The 11,600-nt window shown below is 47.8% G+C and overlaps 1 long non-coding RNA gene across 1 annotated transcript; it reads right to left on the bottom strand.

Annotated features, from left to right (window-relative positions):
• Window positions 1-10,458, bottom strand: LOC144901182 (uncharacterized). Its single transcript, XR_013629328.1, has 3 exons — window positions 10,412-10,458; window positions 169-299; window positions 1-20 (listed from the first exon to the last, which is right to left on the bottom strand). It is a non-coding gene; the product is annotated as an uncharacterized LOC144901182 (long non-coding RNA).
• Window positions 10,459-11,600: the final 1,142 nt, after the last annotated feature.

Below are 11,600 nucleotides of genomic sequence, written 5' to 3'. Positions count from 1 at the left end.
CCCCATCGGAAAGTCCACGTCTGAAAAGAAAGGGGACATTATTCTCCGAAAGACAATCCCCTTGACGCCTCAATCAGTCCCAATGATCTGTCTAGTATGTTTACTTCTCCTTTTCTGAGATCCATTTTCTTTCCAGGGTCTCAGAGGACGAGATATTCCAATCCTCACCCCTTTGTCCGTGACCTCTGCATGTGAAGTCAGCGACCAATCACAGCAGAGTGGACGGGAGCCACTCAGAACTCCAGAGTCGGCAGGTCCTCCATAGTTCATCATCGGTAGCCCCCAGCATTCGCTTGTTACTGGGGAGAATTGGCAAAAGTGAGTTTGAGTGTCGTGTGAATCCCCGCATGACCCCGGGTGGGAGGGGGTGTAGGATTTCATTCATTCATTCATTTTCTACCGCTTTTCCTCACGAGGGTCGCGGGGGTGCTGGAGCCTATCCCAGCTGTCTTTGGGCGAGAGGCGGGGTACACCCTGGACTGGTCGCCAGCCAATCACAGGGCACATATAGACAAACAACCATTCACACTCATATTCATACCTATGGACAATTTGGAGTTGCCAATTAACATAATAATCATAATGTTGGGTCCATAACCGAGCTAACTAGCTAAAACTCAACTCTGAACCACAGAGTTTTTTATTTGAAAACTCTGTCTTACATGATGGCACCAAAAAACATCTCAAATGTCTCAAAATGGAAATGATTGAAACAGTATTGCTGCATATGCATGTCATAGAAGCTCGCCACCCAGTGGCCTGGCATGCACATTGCAATGGTTTGTTGTATTGACGCCATTAACATTGTTCATTCATTCATTTATTTTTTACCGCTTTTCCTCACGAGGGTCGCGGGGGTGCTGGAGCCTATCCCAGCTGTCTTCGGGCGAGAGGCGGGGTACACCCTGGACTGGTGGCCAGCCAATCACAGGGCACATATAGACAAACAACCATTCACACTCACATTCATACCTATGGACAATTTGGAGTCGCCAATTAACCTAGCATGTTTTTGGAATGTGGGAGGAAACCGGAGTACCCGGAGAAAACCCACGCATGCACAGGGGAGAACATGCAAACTCCACACAGAGATGGCCGAGGGTGGAATTGAACCCTGGTCTCCTAGCTGTGAGGTCTGCGCACTAACCACTTGTCCGCCATGCCGCCCAGGGTGTAGGATTTTCACCTCCAAATCCAAGATTAGGACAATTCTGTCCGATACAACCATATATATATATATATATATATATATATATATATAACTATATCCAGCCTTATTTCAGCAATTATGTCTGCAAAGTTGCAACAACTAATTGCTTACAGTACTACACTAGTACTGTAATAGTAGTAGACTAGTAGCACACGACAGAACCTACTTTTGCAGGGGCCTATTTTGCACAATTCAGGGGCCTATTTTGTGTTTTCATGAAGTCATGCAGAAAGAAACGTCCTTCCTCTTGGACAGGATGTAAAGTATAGCTAGGTCTTTGGTTAGCGAATGCGTTCCACTGGTGTACGTACGTATGTGAAGACCGTATGACGTGTATCATCTATCGAACGCAGAATGGCGGTGCCCCGTGTCAGACGTGTACAGTAGTTCTTCTAGTTCTTCCTTCCCGCTAGGGCTCACTACACAACAGCACCTGGAAGCTAAATCCTAAATTCCAGCATCAAGACTCCATTTTGGGCAACACCATTGACAGATCGTACTTGGGATCCATACCTCCTGCCTCATCAACATCTCAGCATTGCCTCGGCAGAGCCAGAAGAAGCACTTGAGACAGCATTCAATGTTTCTACCTCCCTGCTTTTGAAATGCGAGTTAGCTCCATGCCACGCTTTGGAAACGCAGGCTGAAATGCAAAGATGAGTCAGTGCTTTTTGTCAAGAAGGATGAATCATGCAGCAATGGCCAGCAGGCAAGCAGGCGGGGTCCGGGACCGGGACGGAAGTGGAAGATCCTCACGGTGACTTCCTGAGCTGATGCAGCATCCTCTGCCATGAGAAGACCATCCACATTGGTCTGCTGGACAATCTGCTGCTGCGTATCCTTGAGTCAGGGATAGGAGCCTAGGACGACCTTATCCTGAGGGCTGAGGAGGGAAGGAGCTAGGAAGGAAGGGAGCGAGGAAAGAAGGGAGGGAGGAAGAGGAAAATGGAGTGCGGGCATTGCAGTACTGCACCGTGCCAAACAGAGTGCAGCTTGGAAGAGGGAGGCACGGACTGGCCTCCTCTGCTCCTCTCTGCTTCCCATTGTTGTGGAACATAAGAGCAGGGGGGGCTGGAGGCCACCAAGGGGGGGGGGGGATACATCAGAACGAAAGCATGGCCTCGGTCATGGAAAGAGGAAATGGATGGTGAGGAGGACAGAATAATGCAATCAGGAGATCAAATCCTGACAAGTTGTGCTCGGCTGTGGCTGTAGGCAACCTCCTGATGTCATCTTGATTAAATCTACAAATTGGCACTCTTTTTTTTTTAAAGTCCTATTTAAAGACTTTATGTTGTATTGAGCTGTGTTGCCACCGACTAAGATTTTATTTAGTTTGATGATCTGAAACGTTTAAGTAGCCAAAAATAGGAAATCTGGAACACGGTTTCACACTAATCTGTTGCCTCCTCCTTGTAGGCCGACAAATCCAACATGGCGTCTGCATTGATGATGATGATGATGATGATGATGATGGCCCAAACCAGTCCAGTCTCCAAAACCATCCAGTTGGGGTGTCCTGCTCTCAGGTCAGGTTGAATGGAAAGGTCTACGGTTGCTATGGCAACGGTAGCAACATAGAGTAGTTTCACCACTGCAGAGGTCTCGTTCCCGTTCATCACATTTCTTGTTGCGTATTATCTCCAAGCCATGTCCAAAAACCAAATCATTTCAAACTCTGAACTGCACGCTAATGTTGCATTCAAGGCTGCTGGGATTTTCCTGCTTCAGTTACTCTGTCATTATTGTGACCTTTCCTAAAAGTGTTGTTTTTTGCTGAATATTGTTAATCTATTTACTTACTGTTGGTGAAATATGGCAACGATATGAACTCTCTAGAAAAGGCCAGGAAAGAAAGGCTGAGGACATGAGGCCTTCACCGAAACCACCACCGCCAAACACTGATGGCATCATAGACAGACGATGGCGCTGACTTCTGCTTCCTGTTTTCATGTACCGGGAAGCTAATGGACCGCTACCGAGGACGATTCATCATAAAAACATGTGAGGAACACAGCTGGACTCACGCAGTGGAACACGCCAAGATGTGCACACCAAAAAACATGCTAACCAAAAAACATGCTAACTGGGGCATATGCTAACCGAGGTTCCGCTGTACTTGTAAGGCTGCAGTAGTAGTAGTACTCCATAAAGCATTTTTTAAGGGGCCAGTACACATGGTATTTGTCATACTTAATGTGGCCTTCACTGCATGGGAATACTTGTGGGTTTTTGAGGGCGTATGATGATGATGATGATGATTGATATATCTGCGCCAAGGTAAAATGGCCGTCACGGACGCTCGTGTTGATATGATTGTGTCCCCGACGTACCGACAAGGCTCATTAGCAAGGAGAAGGTCAACATGTTAAGCATTTTAAGCTCATGGTGTTGTATCTCCAGCCACAGGGGAACCTTTCCTGTCACAGTGTTTGTTACTCAACTACGGAGAGTACCAGGCATTTGTGTGTGTGTGGGTGGAGCGAGGTGTGTGTTGCATCTTTCTTGATGAGGGTTTCCACCGTGGGTCTGGGCTGACTTCTTAGGCGTGTCACTGGTGGCTTTGTCACAACATGTCACAGACACACACTTTCCTTTTCCCAAGCAGGTTGGACCACTGGCGTGGTTGCAGTTGCCAACCGTTTCTTCCTTTGGTTGCTGTGCAGTGTGAATACAAGTTGACAGTAAACCTGTTTCTTCATGCTCATTTAAGTCCTAGCACAAGTCTATCCAAAAGGCCAACACCTATGAAAAGAGCTCTCTAAGCATGGTTCATAGGGGACAGACAGGGAGGAAGGAGACGGCAAAGAGTAATACAGCAACTTAGCTTAAGAGAGGACACTGAGCCAACCGAGGAAACACAGACAATAATAGAGGGAACGGACGGACAGAGCAGCGAAAGAAGACAAGCTAAAGGCAACAAAAAGATGATGTAGTACTTGGATTAATGGGGGACAGAGAGGGAGCAATGGGCTACAGTAATAGCAATGCTTAAGAGGGGACGGACGGACGGAGCAGAGACAAAAGACAAGCTAAAGGCAACAAGAAGATTGTGTAGTACTTGGATTAATGGGGGACAGAGAGGGAACAAAGGGGTACATCAATAGCAACGCTTAAGCGGGGACGGACGGACGGACGGAGCAAAGAAAGAAGACAAGCTAGTAGATTGGGTAGTACTTGGATTAATGGGGGACAGAGAGGGAGCAAAGGGGTACAGCAATGGCAATGCATAAGAGGGGACGGACGGACGGAGCAGAGAAAAAAGACAAGCTAAAGGCAACAAGAAGATGATGTAGTACTTGGTTTAATGGGGGACAGAGAGGGAGCAAAGGGGTACATCAATAGCAATACTTAAGAGGGGACGGACAGACGGGGCAGAGAAAGAAGACAAGCTAAAGGCAACAAGAAGATTGTGAAGCACTTGAATTAATGGGAAACAGAGGGGGAGCAAAGAGGTACAGCAATAGCAATACTTAAGAGGGGACGGGTGGATGGACGGAGCAGAGAAAGAAGACAAGCTAACGGCAACAAGAAGATTGTGTAGGACTTGGATTAATGGGGGACAGAGGGGGAGCAAAGGGGTACAGCATTAGCAAGGCTTAAGAGGGGACGGACGGACAGACGGAGCAGAGAAAGAAGACAAGCTAACGGCAACAAGAAGATTGTGTAGTACTTGGATTAATGGGGGACAGAGAGGGAGCAACGAGGTACAGCAATAGCAATGCTTAAGAGGGGACAGCTAAAGCTAAAGGCAAGCTAAAGACACCAAGATTGTAGTCCATAGTCCACGTCCGTGCCCTGCATGAATCCGCATGGTCCATCAGGCCGCCAGTACGGTTGCGTCTTGCTCAATCTGCCCCCCGCCCCCAAGGCTTGACTGACATCCGCATTAGCGCCGTCTTTCCCAGGGCTCGCCAACACATCATATTTTCACAAGGCTCATTTTCTCTTCTCGTATTTGCAGCGGCAGCCGGGTGTCGTCGTCGCATACTAATTGTGCAGTGGTCACCTCTGAGAAAGCGTCTCGGCGAGAAAGCGATTTTTCATGGCTGCCGTCGCAATAAGAAACGTGTCAGCCGAGACAGGCAGAGGAATGTCAAGGAGCCGTCGATGAGGTTTGGAAAGGAAGGCAACGTGATGCTCTTCGTACCTCATGTGTGCACAGTGTGGGGCCACATCCCGACCCCTTAAAACCCAAGAAGAAACGGAAGATGTTTGTTGTAGATGTTCAGGTACCAGGAGGGAGGTGGGACGCATCCTGTCACTTTGTTTTTAGGAGTGAATTGGGTGGAGGAAGTACGTCATAGGCTAATATTTCCTCGTGCTGACGTGTTTCCGTGTGAGTGAAATGAATGCGGGTCAAATCTGTCCGTCAATAAGCAGCTTGGGAGAGCGCCACGCCAGTCGGCCGATGATGCAGATGCAGTTCCTCTCACGTTCAGAAGAAAAAAAAAAGAGTACATCTGGAGGTCAAGCCGAGCGTGTCACCGCGTGCGTGCGTGCCCGACGCATGCAACTTGATGCTCCTTCCAACAGGGATTAAACTCCGACATGGACGCGTCTAATCACTGCTGGCCCAAATGGAGAGAAAATCTCATCCCTCCCGCCCCCAACCCCCACCCCCCTCTTGCAGCAAATCACAAAACTAATATAGGTCTTAGTAAAAGTACTCCGTGATGCAATATTGCTATCCGGTGTTATGGCCTAAAACGCCAACGTGTCGGCATTACACCATTTTCTCATATCAATGCCATATCATATACCATGCTAGCCTGAAAACAAACAGGTCACATGACCTGAGAGCAAAAACTGTTCAACATCATGGTTTAGGGGAAGGATACCAAAGCTAGCTCAGAGGTTTCACTCTGAGGAACATAGTGAGGAACTGGACGAACACAGGCACAGTTCTAGTTAAGGTCCGGAGTGGCAGGCCAAGAACAATCTCAGATAAGCAGAGGTCCAGGATGGTGAGAAGAGTCAAACCCAGACCAGCTCCAAAGACCTCCAACATGACCTCGGTGCAGATGGTGTCACTGTGCATCCTTCAACTATTCTGGGGAAGAAGCCTTTCCTGATCACATGTCACAAAGGGAGTCTCTTGAGGTATGCTAAAGCTAGCTTTATTTTGGAATAAGTACTGCAGACCGCTGAAAGTCAAATGGAGTTATTAGGACCTAACGGGGGGGGGGGCTGTGCATGGCGGAAGAAGAACACAGCATTCCAAGACAAACACTTGCTACCCACAGTAACATTTGGTGGTGGTTCCATCATGCTGGGAGGCTGGGGGGACCAGTGCAGGTACTGGAAATCTTCAAGTCGAAGGTGGCATGGATTGCAGTCAGTATCAGCAGATTGTTGGTTTTCAAGGTTTTTCAACGGTTTTCAAGAATCCGAAATACCTTCAACCAGAATCCAGACCCTCATTAGAAGCTATAGGACGCATTTATTTCTGCTGGAGGAGGATCTACTAATTATTGATGTCATTTTTCTCTGGGGGGGGGGGGCAAATGTATGCCCCTGCCTACTTTAGTTGACATAATGATTGCAGACTTTCTGTAATTCCTCTAACCTTCATCCTTCTTTTCATGTATCCCTGTGTTGGTCTGCTATATGAGATCTGGACCTGGAAGGGATGATCCCAAGTTCTTTACAAAGGAACGTTTTCATGCCACTGTATTTTGGCTATATGTTGTTTTTAGCAAGCTAGCATTGGACATTTTTTTTGTGTCGATGATGGGTCTGATGATGTACACCAAACCTAAGGAAACCTAAAAATCCAAATATGTAAGGTCTGATGATGCCTCCTGTCCGTCATCATGGCGGGGGGGCCGTGCGTATTGAAGTGAAATTAAGAAGAATGGAGCGGGCAGAGAGGCAGATGTGACTCGCCTTTGATTGAATTGCGCACACACACGGAGGCCTCGTCCACCTGGGTTCCTCTGTTCATCTCATCCGCATATTAGGCCCGGATAGAAAACATCAGCCGCTCTGACAGGCCCGCCCGCCTCCGGTGGCGTCTGCCGTCGCTTACATGTTTTGTTGTTGCTGTGCTTCCCCGCAGGTGAGGAGGTGCATGCAAAGCGGGCATAGGAACCGCTGGAAAGGTTGCGGCAGTAGAAATGATGCTACGTAGTATGCCCCCATCTTTTCCTTACCAGGGGTATCCAAACAAAGCCACCTTTGTGACGATGCTGAGAACGGTTCCTGAATGATTACTTTGAATACAGTGGTATAAAAAAGTATCTGAACATTTTGGAATTTCTCACATTTCTGCATAAAATCACCATCAAATGTGATTTGATGAAAAAAACAGTGTCTGCTTTAACTGAAACCACCCAAACATTTGTAGGATTTCATATATTAATGAGGATAGCATGCAAACAATGACAGAAGGGGGAGGAATAAGTAACTGTACCATCACATTTAATATTTTGTGCCCCCCCCTTTGGCTGCAATAACTTCAACCAGACGCTTCCTGTAGCTGCAGATCGATCAGGACTAATCTTGGCCCATTCTTCTTGTGTATGTTTGTGTTTAGCATAGCATACGTAACGTACATTTATAGAGAAATAATAAGTGGCGTCATATCCATGCTAACAAACCAACAGATAATCAGTCCTCGCTCCTAAAACACTCTTAATGCCGCCTCCATCGCACTGCCATCTTGTTGCCATGGAAGAGCACGATTCAGTCAAGGTAGGACTTTGCAGCAAGGAGGTGTGGATTAAGGTTTTGGGCTCATTAGGGCCAAGTAGCCAAACTATAATCCACAGCCTCCCACCAGGACCCAAACAAACATCCGCCTCAATCCATGAAAAAGTTCATACTCATTCATCTTGTGGGAGCAAAGTGGCTTTCATGATTTCGCTGATGTAACGGGGTGGTAATCAGCAAAGGGGGCGGGGGGGGGGGGGGGGTGCAGGCAGCAGGTACACACAGGAGCTTCAGAAAAAGATGGCTGGATTAACGTTGCCATGTCAGAAAAGGCAAATGAATGTGATCACTGAGGAGTTTGTGGTGATCACGTGACAAGCAAGGGCGGGAATGGGGGCGGGGGGGCAACAGGATGTAACAAGAGTTCCCAGAGGATCTTGAAGGGGACAACCTTGCTGACATGCTTTCACGGGAACAGGAGAACTCAGACGAAGACCTCAGCCAAGGCCAAATGATAATCGTGAGATTCCACTCTTATACCTTGGCGGCAACCCCACCAAGTATTTAGTGGTGGGCTCCTGTAGAGCAGCTACACACAATAACCTGCACAGAAAACTTTCTAGAACTTCCAGAATCTGCACCTGCAATTTTGCCTGCACGGGGAGGGGCACTTATTGTCGGACACACTTTGTCAGACACACCGTTGGTGCAGTGGAGCTCGGAAGTCGGATGTGAGGGTTCCGCGTGGGTGCACAGCGTGTCCCACGAGAGTGAGCAAGCTTTGTGAGAGTGATGGTTCTGAAGTTCTGCAAAACGTGCCTCAAAAGTGTCCCAGCGGGCTGTGGGGAGTTTGAGGCTGCCAATGTGATCATCCGTCAGGCAGCGGCTATAAAGCCCCCGGTTCCAACCAAGTGGGGCAACATTTGGGGATGAGTAGCGCCTCAGTATGGATTTGGGAGCATGCAGACACTATGGAGCACTTTTGGTGCAGGAGGAACTTGAAACGGGCGTAGTGCACACCGATATCACACTAATATCACACTGATACTGTATCTCCTTCCCGGTACACAAGAGGGAGTCGGCTGCCTCTTGACTTGCTTAACTTCTTCTTACGCTAGCATGACAGTTAAGAATGGTCCGTCACTAATTTAGCACAGCTAATAGTATTTTTTCTTAAATATGGCCACTGTTTAACCCTGGAACAGATTCTATTGCTGTGGGAAATTCCAAATTCCAACAGAGGTATATGTAGGTCTGAGCGTCAGTGAATGTATTTCTAGGAATGTCATCCCTATGTTGTATGTATGTTGCATGTATGTGTTGTATGTACACGTATGTGATTGGGGAATGAATGATGTTAACAAGCTTCTTGCTGGATCTGCACCATCGTCGTTATCTGAGCATGCTTCCAGTGAAAGGAGAGATGATGTTTAGATTGGAGCAACCTGATCTGTCAGCTGAAGAGTACAAGATCCTGCTTTTCATCCTCCTTGCAAAGCACTACACACACACACACACGCACACACACACGATGTGGGCTTACTGCAGCAGACGAATGTGATGATGTCCTTCCACACACTGGCTGAGGGGCAGAAAGTGCTGACACGGACACTTGTCCCAGGAATTTCATGCCAATGAAGAGAATGTGCTGATGCCGCCGACACTGTCTCAGGGAGAAATCTCGACAAAGAAGTCAAATTCAACAACCTCCGCCACCCCGAGTTGCATTTTCACCATTGCTTGGCCATGTTCAGCAAGGTCTCCTTTAGTGGGAATGAAATATGCAACAAGTACGGCGAATTACATGCATTTTTTACCATTTTTACGGCCCTCTGAATGTGGTGTTCTTGGGCTACATGGACACGGTAGGGTCAGATTAGAACATTCGACTCTTATCTTCCATCAGGAATAGGCAGTAGAACTTTCAGTAATTGTGGAGTTGCATCATCACCTTTTTGTGCCTCTCATGTAAAAACAAAGTGAAAGACGGCTACGTCTTTTGGACGGAGCGGTCAGGTTGGGGAAATATCGTCATATCATCATCATTTCTTCACTTTCATGGTTTCCTATATTTGTATCATCATGCTGTCTTTTGTTCATCTGCTGTCTTTCAGCCTACATATATGTCCTATATATCCTATATACATCCTATACGTCCTATATGTCATTCATTCATTCATTCATTTTCTACCGCTTATCCTCCGCTTATCCTCACGAGAGTCGCGGGGGTGCTGGAGCCTATCCCAGCTGTCTTCGTGCGAGATGCGGGGTACACCCTGGACTGGTCGCCAACCAATTACAGGGCACATATAGACAAACAACCATTCACACTAACATTCATACCTATGGACAATTTGGAGTCGCCAATTAACCTAGCATGTTTTTGGAATGTGGGAGGAAATCGGAGTACCCGGGAGAACATGCAAACTCCACACAGATATGGGTGAGATTGAACCCTGGTCTCCTAACTGTGAGGTCTGCACGCTAACCACTCGATCACCGTGCAGCCTATATATATATATTTATAATATATCCTATATACCCTACCTGCTTCCTGGTTCTCTTCCACGGCAGAAGCATGTTTTCGTCTCCTTGTCTTGGTGGTTATTTGGTTTGAAGTTGACTAAAATGCCAAAGAGCTCAGTGTTGGTCTCTTCTGACCATCCCATATCATCTTCAGGTGTTCCTGGCACGCCCCCATTTCAGAAAAGTGTATCACTAACGACCGTCTTGGTGGCTGTGTTGCTAACCCTCCCTGAGATCATTAACCATTGTTATCATATTCGGTGTCCTTCTGGGATTGGCCCTCACCTGTCGGAAGAGTCCACCTCCCCCCACCAGGTGAGATCTTGCACGGGGCTCCAGAGCGAGCCTGTTATCTTGTGTTGCCCCCATTGGTCCGTGGTCTATGTCGGCAAGCTGAAGGTACGGGATTTAACCGACCTGTCTGGTAAAGCTTCAAATGATGGACTAGTCATGTCTTTTCCAGCCTTAGAGAACCAGTAGGTGCTCAAATAACCGATCCTAAAGCAGTGGTTGGTTGCGTTCCACAACATTGGGTGTCCCCCTCCATTTAAAAGCCAAGGACTGACAACACCCCCCCCCACACACACACACAGGATGCTGCCGCATTCCTTTCATTTTCTGGTGAAGACGTGACAAACGACCTTGCAGGAGCAATGACACCTGCTCCATCTACCAGGCTAGGCTGCCTTCATGGCCCAACGTCTCACATCACATCACGTCAGGAGAAACAGCAAAGCAGTGTTCTGTGATTCAAGTGTGACTCTCATATCTCGTTCGTCCCTGGTCTACACCCCACGCTGACGTGCTCCCAGCAGCTTCTGACAGCCACATGGATTCAACGGAGCCAGCTTGCCAATGTTTTCCAGGCTTCAGCCGTGATGATGTGAGAGTGACTGAGGAGAAGGGAGGAGAGGAGGAGCTCTTGATCATCTTTTTTTTTTGTCTGAACTAAGTCACCTTGCAAATATATGAATAGCAAATACAGCAGTAGTAATGTGCTGCAGTCCCGGTGGTAAGCTCCAGCACCTCCAATACGCAATGTAATGCATCTACTTAACATCTCTTTCTCATTCATGTCCATCTCCTACCCCCCAGCCCCCCACCCCCATCCTTCTCCCACTGTTGTCCTCAGACATCAGGGTGGATTTCCCCCTTGGCAGGATGCATGACAGGGAGGGAGGGGTGGGGGTAGGGGGGCAGGTGGAAGGAA

This window comes from Doryrhamphus excisus, linkage group LG10 (genome assembly GCF_037039965.1).
Source record: "Doryrhamphus excisus strain RoL-2023G ecotype Guam linkage group LG10, RoL_Dexc_Guam_v1.1, whole genome shotgun sequence".
Lineage (NCBI taxonomy): Eukaryota > Metazoa > Chordata > Actinopteri > Syngnathiformes > Syngnathidae > Doryrhamphus > Doryrhamphus excisus.
This window is presented reverse-complemented; position numbering and strand designations above follow the sequence as displayed.